General features: G+C 46.2%; 1 protein-coding gene across 1 annotated transcript in view; it reads right to left on the bottom strand.

Moving 5' to 3' along the window:
* LOC133764376 (uncharacterized) overlaps positions 1–14,296 on the bottom strand; it is a 245,261-nt gene extending 230,965 nt beyond the window's left edge. The window contains exon 1 of the mRNA XM_062198048.1: positions 14,185–14,296. The gene's annotated coding sequence lies outside the window, so the exon portion shown is untranslated. The remainder of the gene's footprint in view (positions 1–14,184) is intronic.
* Between the last annotated feature and the right edge of the window lie 344 nt (positions 14,297–14,640).

Here is a 14,640-nt window from a genome sequence, read left to right as displayed (position 1 = left end):
CAGTGAGAGAGAGAGACAGAGAGAAAGGTCTTCCTTTTCCGTTGGTTCACCCTCCAAATGGCCGCTACAGCCGGCACACTGCAGCCAGCGCACTGCACCAATCCGAAGCCAGGAGCCAGGTGTTTCCTCCTGGTCTCCCATGCAGGTGCAGGGCCCAAACACTTGGGCCATCCTCCTCTGCACTCCCGGGCCACAGTAGAGAGCTGAACTGGAAGAGGAGCAGCCTGGACAGAATCTGGCGCCCTGACCAGAACTAAAACCCAGGGTGCTGGTGCCATAGGTGGAGGATTAGCCAAGTGAGCCGCGGTGCTGGCCAAAAAAAAAAAAATTTAAGTGAGATAATTGTGAAACTATAAGCAGAGGGGCTGGTGTGTATATTAAGTTATTGTTTTCATCATTATTAATGTATAGTTAGGTCAATTCAGAGCCTCTCTGTCTCCAGCTGTTCACTTTGACCACATGAGGCTATGTAAGACAAGCACAGCTTCAAGGCGGGCAGTTACAGTTGTGTGACCTTGGGAAAGTGAATTAATGTCTCTTAGCCTCGGTTTCCTCTAGGACTGATGTGAGTAGTAAAGATAAAGTTAAGTGCCTGCATGTGCACCTAGTCTATTAATTATCAAACCCTTATGAAAGCAAGTATGAAGGGTCATCAAAATGTACATGGGAAATGAGCATTTTCTTTTGGTTCTATTTCTCCACAAATCTCTCGAAGTACACTGTGTTGAAGCAACTTACTGATTGTCTTAGTAGAAGAAAGGCAATTCTAAGCAAAGAATACAGCATTGAGACTCAACCACAGCTCTCGCATTACCAGTGTGTTTCTATAAGTAATTTAAGCTGGACTCTTGGGCTTTCTAGTACTTCCCACTTGCCCCTAATCCTCAGCAAACACACACACACACACACATGTGCACACATGGGAAAATGCAGAGCTTTCCATAAGAGTGACATAAGCCTTACAATCCATTCAATCCTGGCTCTGACGTTTCCTATCTTTATGATCCAGGCAAACCAGTGGGACCACAGGAAACCTACCTTGGTGGGAAGTTCATGAGGGACAGATGAGCAAATGCATGCAGAAAATGATTTACAATTCAAAAGCACGATGATAATGATTCTTCCCCCACCACCCACACACGAGCAGATTTCAATAAAAGGTGCAGCACAGGGCATTTTAAGTGGGCCTGGTGCGGGAACTGAAATCAACATTTTTTAAAATGAAGATTTGCCATGCATCACAGTCTAACTGAAACCTGAACTTAATGATTAATGATCAAGTCATGTCAGAGCTCCAAATTACATACTGTTTTCCTCTTCTAGCCTCCAACAAGCATTAGAACCAAACCTGGTCCAACCTTGGTGTGGTTTTCTTGTTGTGATTATTTTTAGGCAAAGTTCTCCACTGGATCTGCCAAGATGAAGTAAACCACGGCAGCCCGTGTGTAATGCTCATTGGTCCCGTGACTATTGCTGCAGGCTGAGGTGCTCCCCCTTAGAGAGGAATGAGCAGGTTAGGTCAGCCCATGACAGGGAGGTGGAAGAGTATATTACCCAGGCTGCTAGAACTGGATAAACAAACCATCAGCGCTCAGATCCCATTGCTAAGGCAAAGCAAAGAGGGTCCTCAGAAGGAGCCCTCCACAGGACCACATTTATTTAAAAATTCCACTCAAGGCCATCATAATGAGCCAGGCAGTGGTTTCAGCAAAAGCTCAGGGTTTCAGAAGTTTCCACAACAGATGGAGGAGAACAGCTTTAGAGGAAAGCCCAGCTCACATCCGTCGGCCTCATTATTGGCCCTGATCTCTGAAATGCTATACGTTATCTTGAGCCTGTTTGTTTTTATCTGTCAGAGTGGTTTATGGTTAGGGAAATACAGTGTCAGCTATCTCTTCCCCACCATCAAAGCTGCTTCATTAAAGTTAATAGTGTTTGACTGCAGAGATCTCTTGCCCAGCTAACCCAAGAAAGCCCCTGCTGGCTGTGATTTTTCCGGCTGTAAAGGCACCAAATGGATGCAATAACTGCATTAATCTCTTAGAAAGAAGAGAGAGAAAACCACTGTGTGACTCTATCTAGTAGGTGCTCAATAAATGCACCTTGAAGGCTGGGACAGGGTATTGAACTAAATGATCTGGATCATGACCTGCCACTCAAGGTTCTGTGGCCTGTGGCTTGTCACTTCCCTGGTCTGAACTTCAGTTTACTTATCTCAGAAATAATGGGGGTGCATGATGAGGAAGCTGTTTTTGTCCAAAAGTAATCTTACAATAAAGCCTGATATACAAAAAAGGTACAAGCAAACTTATTCTCAGTTAAAGTGAAGGAGTAACAAAATCCCACCTTTCCAGCTGCTCTTATCCTCCTCTGTACTCCCAGCACCTAAACCCCCAGGGGGCTACCACTCTCACCCTGAACTTCCTAGAAGAGTGTCGGGAATCTGCTAGCCTAAATCTTAGTATCGCTAAAGCTATTACTTTCTGCTCAGAGTCGGGATTATGTGATTAAGTCACCTGAAGTCAACCACAGAAGGATGATTTCTAATCACGCAGGGACTCCATGGAAGACTGTTCAGTGCCATATAACACAAGACTGGGTTTTGCTTTACTTTCTGTTTATCTTCTAATTGCTGTTCTCCACTGTGTGCTGTCAAATGTCCCATCCCCACTTGAGGAGTGGATCCCAGGCAAGTTCCATCACCTCTGGGTCACTGCCATTTATTGCTAGTTTATGTCAATCCCAACTCATTTAAGTCTCATCACTTCCCTGCCCCTATAGGGCAGGCTGGAGCTGAAAGTGTGTCTCTTTGGGATGTATCCTCACCCAGTGGGCCACCCTCTTGGGTGGGAGAACAAGCAAGAGACTCAAACCCAGCAGCCCTGCACGACACACTCACACACCCTTGTCCCATCAACTAGTTCACAGGCAGGCTGCCCCACAGCCGGCCCCTCTCTGCCACTCCTCTCCCATTCTCACTGCTCCAGTAGGCCAAGGGGCAGAACAGCAAGCTTGTAGACCACGCGGATGACCAGCAGGGAAACAAAAAACGCCCATTTTCCCTTCTTGCAAGCAAGAAACAATTTCTCTCCTCATTTAATTTTTTGGGGAATCACCCTTCCAACTCATTCCCTCCTTTGTAGAGAGAACAATAAGCCATGAACATTGTTCCCCCAAAAGGCCAACCAAGAGGTCTCTCCCTCCATCCTATCATCCTTTATTAAATGCCCACACGATGAGAGAGGAGACAGGAGAACCAAGCAGGCTGCCCAGTGATGGCCTGGAGAATTGGGGAGTGGAGAAGGACAGAGAACACAACCGTCACTGGCTTTCTTTAAAATGTTATGTTTGCAATTGCAGCTTTAGCTGCCAAGTCCAAGAGCACAGGAAAAACCCACCAAACATCCTGTACAAATGGAATGCTAGAATGTCTATGAGAATACACTTGTGTTTACGCACGTGGCTCAAAGTTGGATGGGTACCAGCACAGAGCACCTGTGTAAAACTCCAAGGAATCCCAAACCACAACTTCAGTTTCATTTTTTGCTCAAGTTTCTGAGGTATACAACAAAACTAGAGCAAAGACAAGTATTCATTCATTCACTCATTCATTCATTCTGCACTAAACATCAGCCTTCCCTTCCACTGACCAGGTGTTAAGCATCTGAAAGCAAAAGTGAATAAGGTGTGGTCTCTATTTGGCTATTAGTATTCAAGAGCAGAGAAATAATTCCATGGGTATAATGCTTGAGCGCGACTTCTCAAGAAAACTGCATGCATGGTAGGTCATCAGAGCCTCACAATAACCTCACAAGATGGTGTAAACCCTAGAAAACAGAATCATGGCAAGGTTAAGTCAGCTGCCTAGTCCCACAGTTAGTTAAGTGCAGACAGGTATTAAAATTGAAATCATCTGACTTCTGGTCCCAAGCCCTTAATGTCTGAACAAAGTGCAACCAAATGAATGTGTGATTTCCTTACAGTTGCAACCATTCTCATCCCAGAATTTCAAGAATCTTCTCCGCCGGCCGGCGCTGTGGCTCAATAGGCTAATCCTCCGCCTTGCAGCACCGGCACACCGGGTTCAGGGTGCCGGATTCTGTCCTGGTTGCCCCTCTTCCAGGTCAGCTCTCTGCTATGGCCCAGGAGTGCAGTGGAGGATGGCCCAAGTGCTTGGGCCCCATGGGAGACCAGGATAAGCACCTGGCTCCTGGCTTCGGATCAGCACAGTGCGCCAGCCACAGCGCATGAGCCGCGGCGGCCATTGGAGGGCGAACCAATGGCAAAGGAAGACCTTTCTCTCTGTCTCTCTCTCTCACTGTCCACTCTGCCTGTCCAAAAAAAAAAAGAATCTTTCCTGCATCAAATACTCTGTTCCCTTGTCTTCCAAATTTTGTCAGAGCAGTTATACTAGTTTTGAAAATAGAGTCACTTGTGGTAGTTGAAGGTTCCAAAAATACAGCTATCATGGACCCTCTAATATTTCAAAATGGATTGAAGTCTGACTTAGACTACATAAAATTAAGACCATGCAACAATCTCAATTTTTCAATCAAACCATCCTTTGGTGTAGAAAATCATTTCACTACACACATTATTTAAGCCATTCTGAAAACCACCCCGACGTCCCCCTTGTTAATATTTCTCCCATTTTAAGACCTTCCATCAAGCTTTTCGGTCAAGCCTCTGAAGGGTCTCATATGCATACTTGCAGTTCAGAAATATGTTCTTTTTTTGGTTCATTGGAATTCTTCAGGATATCTGGCACTGAAACATATTGGCTTTCATTAAAAAGCTATGATTTCTGTGAATTCCCATTAAGTTAGTGAAAGAAGTCTGTATTTAAAAAATATACAGTTAACACATTAAGATACAGCTGTACTGAAAAATGCTTCATGTTTTAAAAACTACTTAAGCAGATGAAAATAAGCTGCCTGCTATAAAAATCTGCTCACTTTTAGTAAAACCCTTCACTTCTAAATAGAGGGGTTAGTTTAGTACATATGTGCCCAATGAGCCATAAAAGCTCAACTAGACACGAACCATGCAATCCAACCATCTGCCTGTTGATCTTCAAACATAGATCCTATTAATAAGAGCATAATTTAAATGGTTAAAAAGTGATAAAGGCTATAACTCTAATCTGATAGGATTTGAACTATGATACTGCTGGATGCTGAGGGCAAATTAGTTTTGAATTATGATTTCAGTAAAGTTTGCAATCACTCAAGCATGTTAATTGGTGAGCCACAAACTCAAGAACTACAGTATATTTTATACTCTATTCAGTCACACCTCTTTGCCCATGAGCAAAAGCAGTCTTTAACAGTCAGAGATAGAAAGCATGCAAATCCTCTTGAATTCTAGGTTCAGGATGCCCCAGAAACAACTTTCCTCATACATCTTTAAAATGTTTTTTTGTTTTTTTGTTTTTTTGTTTTTTTTTTTTTTTGACAGGCAGAGTGGATAGTGAGAGAGAGAGAGACAGACAGAAAGGTCTTCCTTTTACCGTTGGTTCACCCTCCAATGGCCGCCGCGGCCGGCGCATTTCACTGATCCAAAGCCAGGAGCCAGGTGCTTATCCTGGTCTCCCATGCGGGTGCAGGGCCCAAACACTTAGGCCATCCTCCACTGCACTCCCGGGCCATAGCAGAGAGCTGGCCTGGAAGAGGGGCAACCAGGACAGAATCCGGCACCCTGACTGGGACTAGAACCCGGTGTGCTGGCGCTGCAAGGTGGAGGATTAGCCTATTGAGCCACGGTGCCAGCCTAAAATGTTTTATAACTCAAGATAGCTTCTCAATGAACAATCTTTTATTTTTTTAAAGTTATTTTATTTATTTGAAAGGGAGGGGGGAAGATATCTTCCATCTTCTGGATCACTCCCCAGATGCCTGCAATAGCCAGGTCTGGGCCAGATCAAAGACAGGAGCTGAGAGTTCTATCCAGGTCTCTAACATGGGTGGCAGGGACTCAAGTACATGGGCCATCATCCACTACCTTCCAGCGCCTTAGCAAGAAGCTCTATTAGAAGAGGATCCAAGCACTTCAATATTGGATGTGGGCAGTGCCACAGTTCCTACCCCTCAAGGAACAATATTTAAGAGCACCCATAAAATGAAAATAAGTTCACTGGTTACAGTGAAAATGCACAAAAGGAGATCAACCCAATCACTGGTTTCCACATCTATGGCCCTCAAACTCTGTAAAGTCATGGCCACATAGGCAGGAAGAACCACAGATAACATAACAAAGAATTAGGAAGAAGTAGCATCAGGTACTACCAGTTTGATAAAAACAAATACAAACTTATGAGCCTATTATCTTCTAAAACAATATCCTTTCAGGATAGGCCTGAGCTCATCAAGAAGGCTCTGATGGCTCATCAATGAACTGCAGACTTGATTTGAGAATCTCTTCAAGTGGACAATAGTAAAGGCAAGATTTCTTTTATATGCATTTATGAACTAGTTTAAAAATTGATTACTTTGGAAGACAAACTAACCTCCAATCATCTCAATTAACTGTCTCACTCTTTTAAAATAGCCAAGAAACAGCACGCTCCAGCCCCCTAACCAGGTAACCTCAGTTAACTCAATCTTGAAATGAGCACTTTTGTTACAATCCAAATCCTGTTTACTCTAGTTCAGCAAATTCCCTGGGTTTTAAGTTTATTAGAAAAGAGAAAGAAATTGTCACATCATTCTGCAAATATCATGTCACCATCACAAACATACAAAATAGGTAGGAATAATGTACCTACCAAATTACCACATCAAGGGCTGAACAGTGTGGTCTTGCTGATGTCCTTAAAATAACTGTTTTCTTGGAGTAGAGTTGGGGATGCGGTTGGGGGGAACAGCATAGAAACATTGGTGAAGGGATCCATTTAGTTCATGTGAAGCAAGCCCACTGGATATGAAGACCTCCATTCAAGTTTAACAAAGTTTGGCTTCACAAGAATAAAACAATTGTGAAACTCAAGAATATCAGGCCTTGCTGGCTTCCTAACCAAGCGCACATCCATTCCATTCATTTCTGTCTTCTGCTGCCCTCTTCGGGGTTGTTTTATCCTACCTGGACCACTGCAGTTGCCTTCTAACCAGTCCCCCCGCCCTCAGTCTCTCTCTCATCTTTCACACTACTGAGGGGTTAAATCTTCTAAGTGTCTAGCTCTGATCAAATTACTTCACTTAAAAAACAAATCTGAATCATTGGTTCTTACTTACTATCTTTCAACAGAATGACGGTCACATTCCTTAGCCAAGGATTTAAGACCCTACCCTAACTTCCTAATGCCATTTCCCAGTCCACTCCAAGAGTCTGCAAGATTCGCTCCTCCCTGTGCAGACTCCATGCTGTTGCTCTTACAGCTGCCCCACCTGGAGCACTGTCCCCTCCCCTCCCAGTATTCCATCTCCTTGTCACCACTCGAGCTCAAAATCCTACCCACGTGTAAAGCTCTAGACAACAGAAACTCCATCTTTTCCATGGAAATTGTTAAGAGGATTTCCTGGTTCATATGGTTTCAATATATGAGATCTGTTATCATCATTGCTGCTGCTGGTGCTATGCTAATGAGTCTGTAATATTTAGGATTCAGGTATTTGTTTATGGTAATTTAACTTTAGTTCTCTTATATACTTTTTTTATTTCATAGTTCCATAATTATATGTTCATCTCTCCTTGTACACTATGAACGTCTGGAAAAGATCTTTCATTCTGTAGAAGGAGAATGTTAAATACTGCATTAAGCCACAAGGGGGCACAATTGAGCTACTCTTAGTGGAGTGAGTCATTCTGCAAAAAGAAAGGTTTGAGTTCAGTGGCTTTTCTCCCTTGAAAGTGTACTGTAAATCTGTTTACAGTAAATTCCTATGCATTATATATAGTTACAAACGCACATGTTGACATGGGAAGATGGCTCTAATACAGTGAATCTTAAAACGCAATAAGTAGAATTTATATGATCCAATTTTGGTAAAATATCTGTTCCTAAATAGTCATAGGAAAAAAGTCTGAAAGAATAACCACCAAAATATTACCAGCTTTTATCTCTTGGGGACAAGGGGAGAGGGTATTTTTTAACTTTCTGGATTTTTTTATAACTTATACGTAATAATTTTATAATGAGAAAAGCTTAGGCACCCTCAAAGCAAAGTGCTTATTTTATTCCTCTTGCAATCTCATCCTAAACTCCGTGTTTTTATGTGTTTAAAATAAATATGCAAGTGAGTGTGGGTATTTCTGATTGACTGGAGCAGAGACAGCCAAAATCTCTTGGTGCCAAACTCTCTTGATACATGGTACCTTGACTATCTCAGTAATGTTATCCCTGGGATGGGAAAAAAAAAAAGTTCACTTGTTAAATAATGAGGCCCATACAACATAATAAGTACTTAGGTGATAATTTAGCATCCATGTGAAAAATTAATGCACACTGGACACTGCTGAGCTCATTTCCTAGTCTACACAGATTTTCATCAGGTGCTCAAAGACATCAGCTTTGCAAAGACATGACCTCAATGAAACAAACATGCAGGTTCTAATGTTGAAACCATGAGCCTCCTTGAGCTCGCAGCTCCTGGGTATCCACATGGAGATGTGGAGTATAGGTGTGCCTCCTCAAAAATCTAAATTACCTGACAGCACCCTTGTGAGGACACGGCAGCACCTGAGTGAATTCACCTTGAAGAGTTCATGGAGAACCAGTGAATTCAAACCACAAAGCTGGATCCCATGTGGCAGGCAGAAGGAGGAAGAACAAACACTCATCACGTGGCCACTTCCAACTCACCTTTTCCCCCTCAGAAACCTTTTATTTAAGGAATACAAACTTCATGATTTTCATAAATACAACCACGGGAATACAGTGATTCTTCCCACCATACCTGCCCTCTCACCTGCACTTCCACCTTCTCCTCCCTCTCCTATTCCCATTCTTATTTTTCACTAAAATCTATTTTCAATTAACTTTATACACATACAATTCACTCTATACTAAGTAAAGAGTACAACAAATACCAACTCACCTTTAAGTTATCCCACACCTAATGGTTCATTCCTATCTGGGGACTGGCATTGTGGTGCAGTGGGTAAAGATGCCACCTACAAAGCCACTATTCCATATGGGCACAGGTTTGTGACCCAGCCGCTCCACTTCCAATTCAGCTCCCTGCTAATGGCCTGGGGAAAGCAACAGAAGACAGCCCAAGCGTTTGGGCCCCTGCCACCCATGTAGGAGACCCAAATGAAGTTCCTGGCTTCAGCCTGGCTCAGCCCTGGCCACTGCAGCCATCTAGGGAGTAAACCAGCAGACAGAAGATATCTGTGTAATTCTAAATTTCCAATAAATAAATAAATAAATTTTTAAGGTATTTCATTTTCTCCCGGGAAGGAGGAAAAAATGGCTGGTGTGCGAAGAGGGGCTTAGCAAATGGTTCTTTGATGATGCCCATCTCCCCCTCTCTACCAAAGTCTTCTTTTAAGCTGTTCTCTCGAACTCTGAACTCATAGCAGCCCACCATGTAGTATCTTACTGGGAAGCAGCCACATTCCTTCTTCAGGGAGTCTAGGCCTAAATTCTAACCCAACCTTCATACCTAAGGACCCAAATGTCTGAGGGAGGCCTTGCCGAGGCCTGGGAAGCACAGGGGACCTCAACTTTGAAATGCTCCCCTTAAAGATGATCCCTTTCGATCTTGAACTAAAGAGATTGCTCCCAACAGGAATCATTTAACTTATCTGACAAAGACTATCAAGGAAGTACAGAACTGCTGCTACCCAACTCCACTTAAAACTGAATTGGAAAAGCATCTTTGCTCTAAAGTCTGAGAGACCCAATTGCACATCTTGATTTAATGAGATAGTTTGTGGTTTTCTGTTTGCAACTCCAATGGAATGAAAGCAAACCCAAAAGGTATCTGGCATCTGTGTGGAAGAAAGTTGCGAGCAGAAGCTACTTAAAGAACTTAATTAGGATCCCAGGGAGATGGAAGCAACCCAAATGTCCACTGAAGGGTGAGCAGATAAAGTATGCTGTATCCATATAATGGAGTATCATTTGCCCTTAAAAAGGAGGGGAACTTGGACCCAGGCTACACCACGAATGAACCTTGAAGACATTGAGGCCTACTTAGATGAGACACCTGCAGTATAGTCGGATTCACAGGGAGAGCAATAGAGAGGGGAGGCAGTAGGGAGCTATTGTTGAATAGAGGTGGAGTTTCCGTTTACAAAATGAAGAATCCTGGAGATGGATGGTGATGATGGTTGCACAACGGTGCAAATGTAACTAATGCCACTAAACACAGAAAACCAGTGTGAATGGGCAGTTTATATGACATGCATTTTACCACAATTTTTTTTTTTTTTTTACAGGCAGAGTGGACAGTGAGAGAGAGACAGAGAGAAAGGTCTTCCTTTGCCGTTGGTTCACCCTCCAATGGCCGCTGCGGCCGGCACACCGCGCTGATCCGATGGCAGGAGCCAGGTGCTTCTCCTGGTCTCCCATGGGGTGCAGGGCCCAAGCACTTGGGCCATCCTCCACTGCACTCCCGGGCCACAACAGAGAGCTGGCCTGGAAGAGGGGCAACCAGGACAGAATCCGGCGCCCGACCGGGACTAGAACCCGGTGTGCCGGCGCCGCAAGGTGGAGGATTAGCCTATTGAGCCGCAGCGCTGGCCCCACAATTTTTTTAATCACCAGAATGACTTTCTTATAGGAATCATGTCCTTAAGTGTCAATTAGAAAGCTTGCTGCAGGTGTGATGGAATAAGGCCTATAAAGCCGCTTGAAGAAACTAGGCAAACACAAACTGACCTGGCTTCCAGAACCCAGCGGCCTGGGCTTCAGCCTGACCATGGGGTGTTTCCTTGCTTTGCTGTAGGGCTGATGTTGTTAAAGAAAATCCAAGGCCTTGCTGGCAGGCCTGGTCTGTGGATGGCTGTCCAACTGTGTTCTGAGAAACCCTGAGGCAAGAGGAAAGACGGCTTTCTGTACTCAGTCTGAGGTACGCCACATGACGCACTCCTGCTGAAGGACCGGAAAAGTTCTGCACTGCAGAAATCCCAATTCCAGCTTCTCGGCTTCACACCCTTTAGGTGCACGGTTCCCACCTCCTCCCTGTGCCTCGTTCCTTCTCCTCTTGACATCGCCGTTTGTCAGCAGCACCCAATCCCAAGCCTTTCGTGTCTTCATTTTCTTCTCCTTAACTCTCCCCATTGGTCATTTAGCCTCCGAAACTGGGAGCTAAATAAACCCTTGCTCTTTAAAGAGTTAGCTTGCCTAATGTATTTTGGTATAGTTAAAAAAAAAAAAAAAAAAAAAAAAAAAACAGACTAACACCACTCCCTAGTGGCCAGGCTCTGTCCTAGCACTTTATTAAGCTTATCCCTTGTCACCCTCACCCTCATAAGAACCCCACATAGTGGGTACTGTCACCTGCATTTACAGGGGAAGAATGGGGTCATTCGCACAGCTTCTAAGTGGAGAGATCAGGATTTGAACCCAGGCAGTTGGCCCCCCTGGGTCTATGTTTGTCAAATCAAACATTTGTACAGAACACCTGATACACTCAGGATTGAAACAAGGCTTGCCGGGCTGCTGCCTACCTGAAAGACCATTTATTAAGCTCCCACTAGGTGCTAGGCACCAGACTGGGCATGATGAAGCGTAAGGAAAACCTTCCCAGCTGGCAACTGGCAGTTTCCAGAACATCTGGTTCCTCCTGCAGCTCTCATCTCTGAACTCACTCATTGGACGCCCAAGTTCTGGCCAGGGGCGGGTGGTCAGGGGATCTGTAAGGCCCCATGGGCCCCATGTGACCTCAAGGAAAGGCGTGTAGTCCCAGATTCTGCACTCTGGTGCTGCCGCCCACGGCAGGGTTCTCAACCATCAGTCCCCGGGGCAGCAGGATAAATCCAACCTCTCCTGCCCCTGCTCCCAGCCTCCTCCTTGTAGACTTGGTTTCTGAGAACCACACAGGAATCCAGGGTGTTTGCCAGCAAGCAGGCCAGACAGCAGCCTCATGAGCCACAGGGAAAGGCTCTGACTTTCGCAGCCTGTCACTTCTCTAATAATTCCCTGTGCCTGGAGTCCAACAAAAACAGAGTATCTTTCACAAGCAGCTCCCGCCACGCACGGACCTTGGAACCTCACAACACAGCCAAGCACAGGAAGGTGCCAGGGGGTCAGACGGTTCGTGTGGCCAGCAGTCCCCAGGCCTCTGGGGGAGAGGCCCAGTTGCTCTCCAGTCCAAAATCCAGGCCCAAGAGAAACTGTCTGAAGACTCAGCTGCTTCCTGGTCCTATTTCCCAGGGCTGGCCTGAAATACAGTGGGTGGGACCCCAACAAGGACCAGCAGGTCGGGCAGCAACTGCACCCAAGCCATCTGGGGAAGCAGGCAAGGGATAGGGGCCTGGAGACCAAGGACGTTTTCTTAAAGGTCACATTCTCTTAGCAAGTGCTCCCTGAGCTGCACCCTATGCTGCAAACCTTCTTAAAGGACTACTAAGTACCTGTCCTGGTAGACACCAGGAGTAAGGAAGAGGGTACAGTAAGCAAAAGAGCAAAATCCCTACCTGTAGGACTTAAGTTACTAAGGGGATGGAAGACCGGCGATAATCAAACTCAAATGATCATTTCAGACAATGAGTCGTTGGGAGCGGATGTTAGGTTAAGATGCGGCTTGGGACACCTGCATCCCATATCAGAGGGGATGAGATTGAGTCCTGGCTACTCTGTTTCCCATCCAGCTTCCTGCTAAGGCACCTGGAAGGCAGTTGTTGACCAAGTACTTAGGTCCCTGCCATCCGCGTGGGAGTCTCAAACTGAGTTCAGGGCTCCTATCTTTGGCCAGGCCCAGCCCCAGCTGTTACGGGCATTTGGGAAGTGAAGTAGCTGGAGGAAGATCTGTTTCTCTATTTCCACCTTTTAAATAAAATGGAAATAAATAAGACTTGAAAGACAGTGATGGGTGCTTTGGAAAAAAAAATCATCACTGCTTAAGATGACCCGGGACATGGATGTTTATTTGACCTGAGGTCTGAGATTCTAGACAAAGTATAAGACCCAGGCTTCAGATGAGGGGTTTAAGAAAAGTTTATGACAACTTCAGTGTCCTCAAAACTCCAGTACAAAGGTAAGAGCTATTTTCTCTTAAGATCAAAGCAATGTGTTGGAAAGAAACTTCCTCTTGGCTTGAGACAAAGATGCACTACGAATGTGTGTGAATATATATGTCTCGCGAGGGTCTTTTTTAAAAGCCTTTCATGTCCGTTATCCTTTAAACTTTTATAATATAGGTTGAAAGCACGATACAATCTTGAACTTGCAGTTCGTGTACTCTGAGGTCTTTTTCTCAGAACTAAAGACTTCCACTCTGCTGGGACGTGATCTCCCAGGATGCCGAATCTGCAGTGAGAATGAGGCGTACTTCGAAAGGCAACTCTGTAAAGAAAAAAGCTGCGGCACAAGGATCCCCGAGGTGGGAGTGCAGGAAGGGGAGGTGGTTGTTTTTGTCACTATTCCTTTTTCCTTATTAAGACAGGCAAGAAAAGAATACATTGTGTGGCCTCCTTGTCCTCGAGGTTAACGAAGTGTTCTGAGGAACTGCCATTTCTGTTGCGTCTCCTAACACAGCCTACATCCTCTCCAGGCTATATTAAAAGTTGCAAAGTGCACGAGGTCTTCACGAACCCCTGCACAGTGCACGCGTCTGCGCACGCACACGTTTGCTTTTCCTCTAGGGACTGAATTTCTCGGGGAGCCTTCAGGCCATATTTCTCCCTAGGCTCTTATTAAAACCAGGTGTGCGGAAAAAGCAGGCCTTTTTGGACAGAAAAGCCTTCGCTTGACCCAAAGCTCCCCCTTCCGGTGTGTTTTCTAGCGGGGACTGGGGAACCGAGCGCAGGAGGAAGCAGGCGGCGCAAGGGCAAGGGAGTACACGGGCGGGACGGGGGCCGCGGGCGCCCCGCCACGCGGGAGCTCGGGGGGCGCTCACGGGACGGCCCCAGGGAAGCCGCTCGCCCCCGACAGGCGGAAGAACGGCTGCACGATCGCCACGCCTCAGAAGCGGCACCCCCGGCGGGCCCCAGGCCCCGGGCGCGCGGAGGAGCCCGCGGGACGCTTCCCCACGGCCGGGCCCCGCGCTCCAGCACGTTCGAGGGCCCCGCAACGCTTACCCTGGGCCGCCGGCGTCGCTCCCGCCTCCAGGGAGAGGGGCGGGTCGCGAGTGACGTGGGGCCCCGGGCCACAGAGCGCCCCGCGCGGCACCAGGAGCCGCTCCCAGCCTGCCGCGCGCCCGGGGACTCTGAACTCCCAGGAGCCCCGCGCGGGCTCTACTCCCGCGACCTTTGACCCGAGGAAGCCGCAGTGGGAGGGTGGTCGTGGCCCTCGCTGATAGATTTCTGCCGCGCCCAGCCGGAGCGGGACTCCCAGTGGCTTTGGCTGTTAGGGACAAGGGTCCATTTGTGTCTTTCTTTAGACTCTAGAGTTAGGCGGAGTAGAGAGAGGCTACAGGAAGAGGACCGTCGACAGGGCGCAGAGAGGAACAGGGAACCCCCAAAAATATGCTTCCAAATTTTAAACGGCCGCTTCCTGTTTCTTGGTCCAAAAAGCAATCCTGCTGTTTTGGGTTT

The sequence above is a fragment of the Lepus europaeus genome, chromosome 7 (genome assembly GCF_033115175.1).
Source record: "Lepus europaeus isolate LE1 chromosome 7, mLepTim1.pri, whole genome shotgun sequence".
NCBI classification, from domain to species: domain Eukaryota; kingdom Metazoa; phylum Chordata; class Mammalia; order Lagomorpha; family Leporidae; genus Lepus; species Lepus europaeus.
The sequence above is the reverse complement of the archived record's forward strand: the minus strand, read 5'-3'. Positions and strand labels throughout refer to the sequence as shown.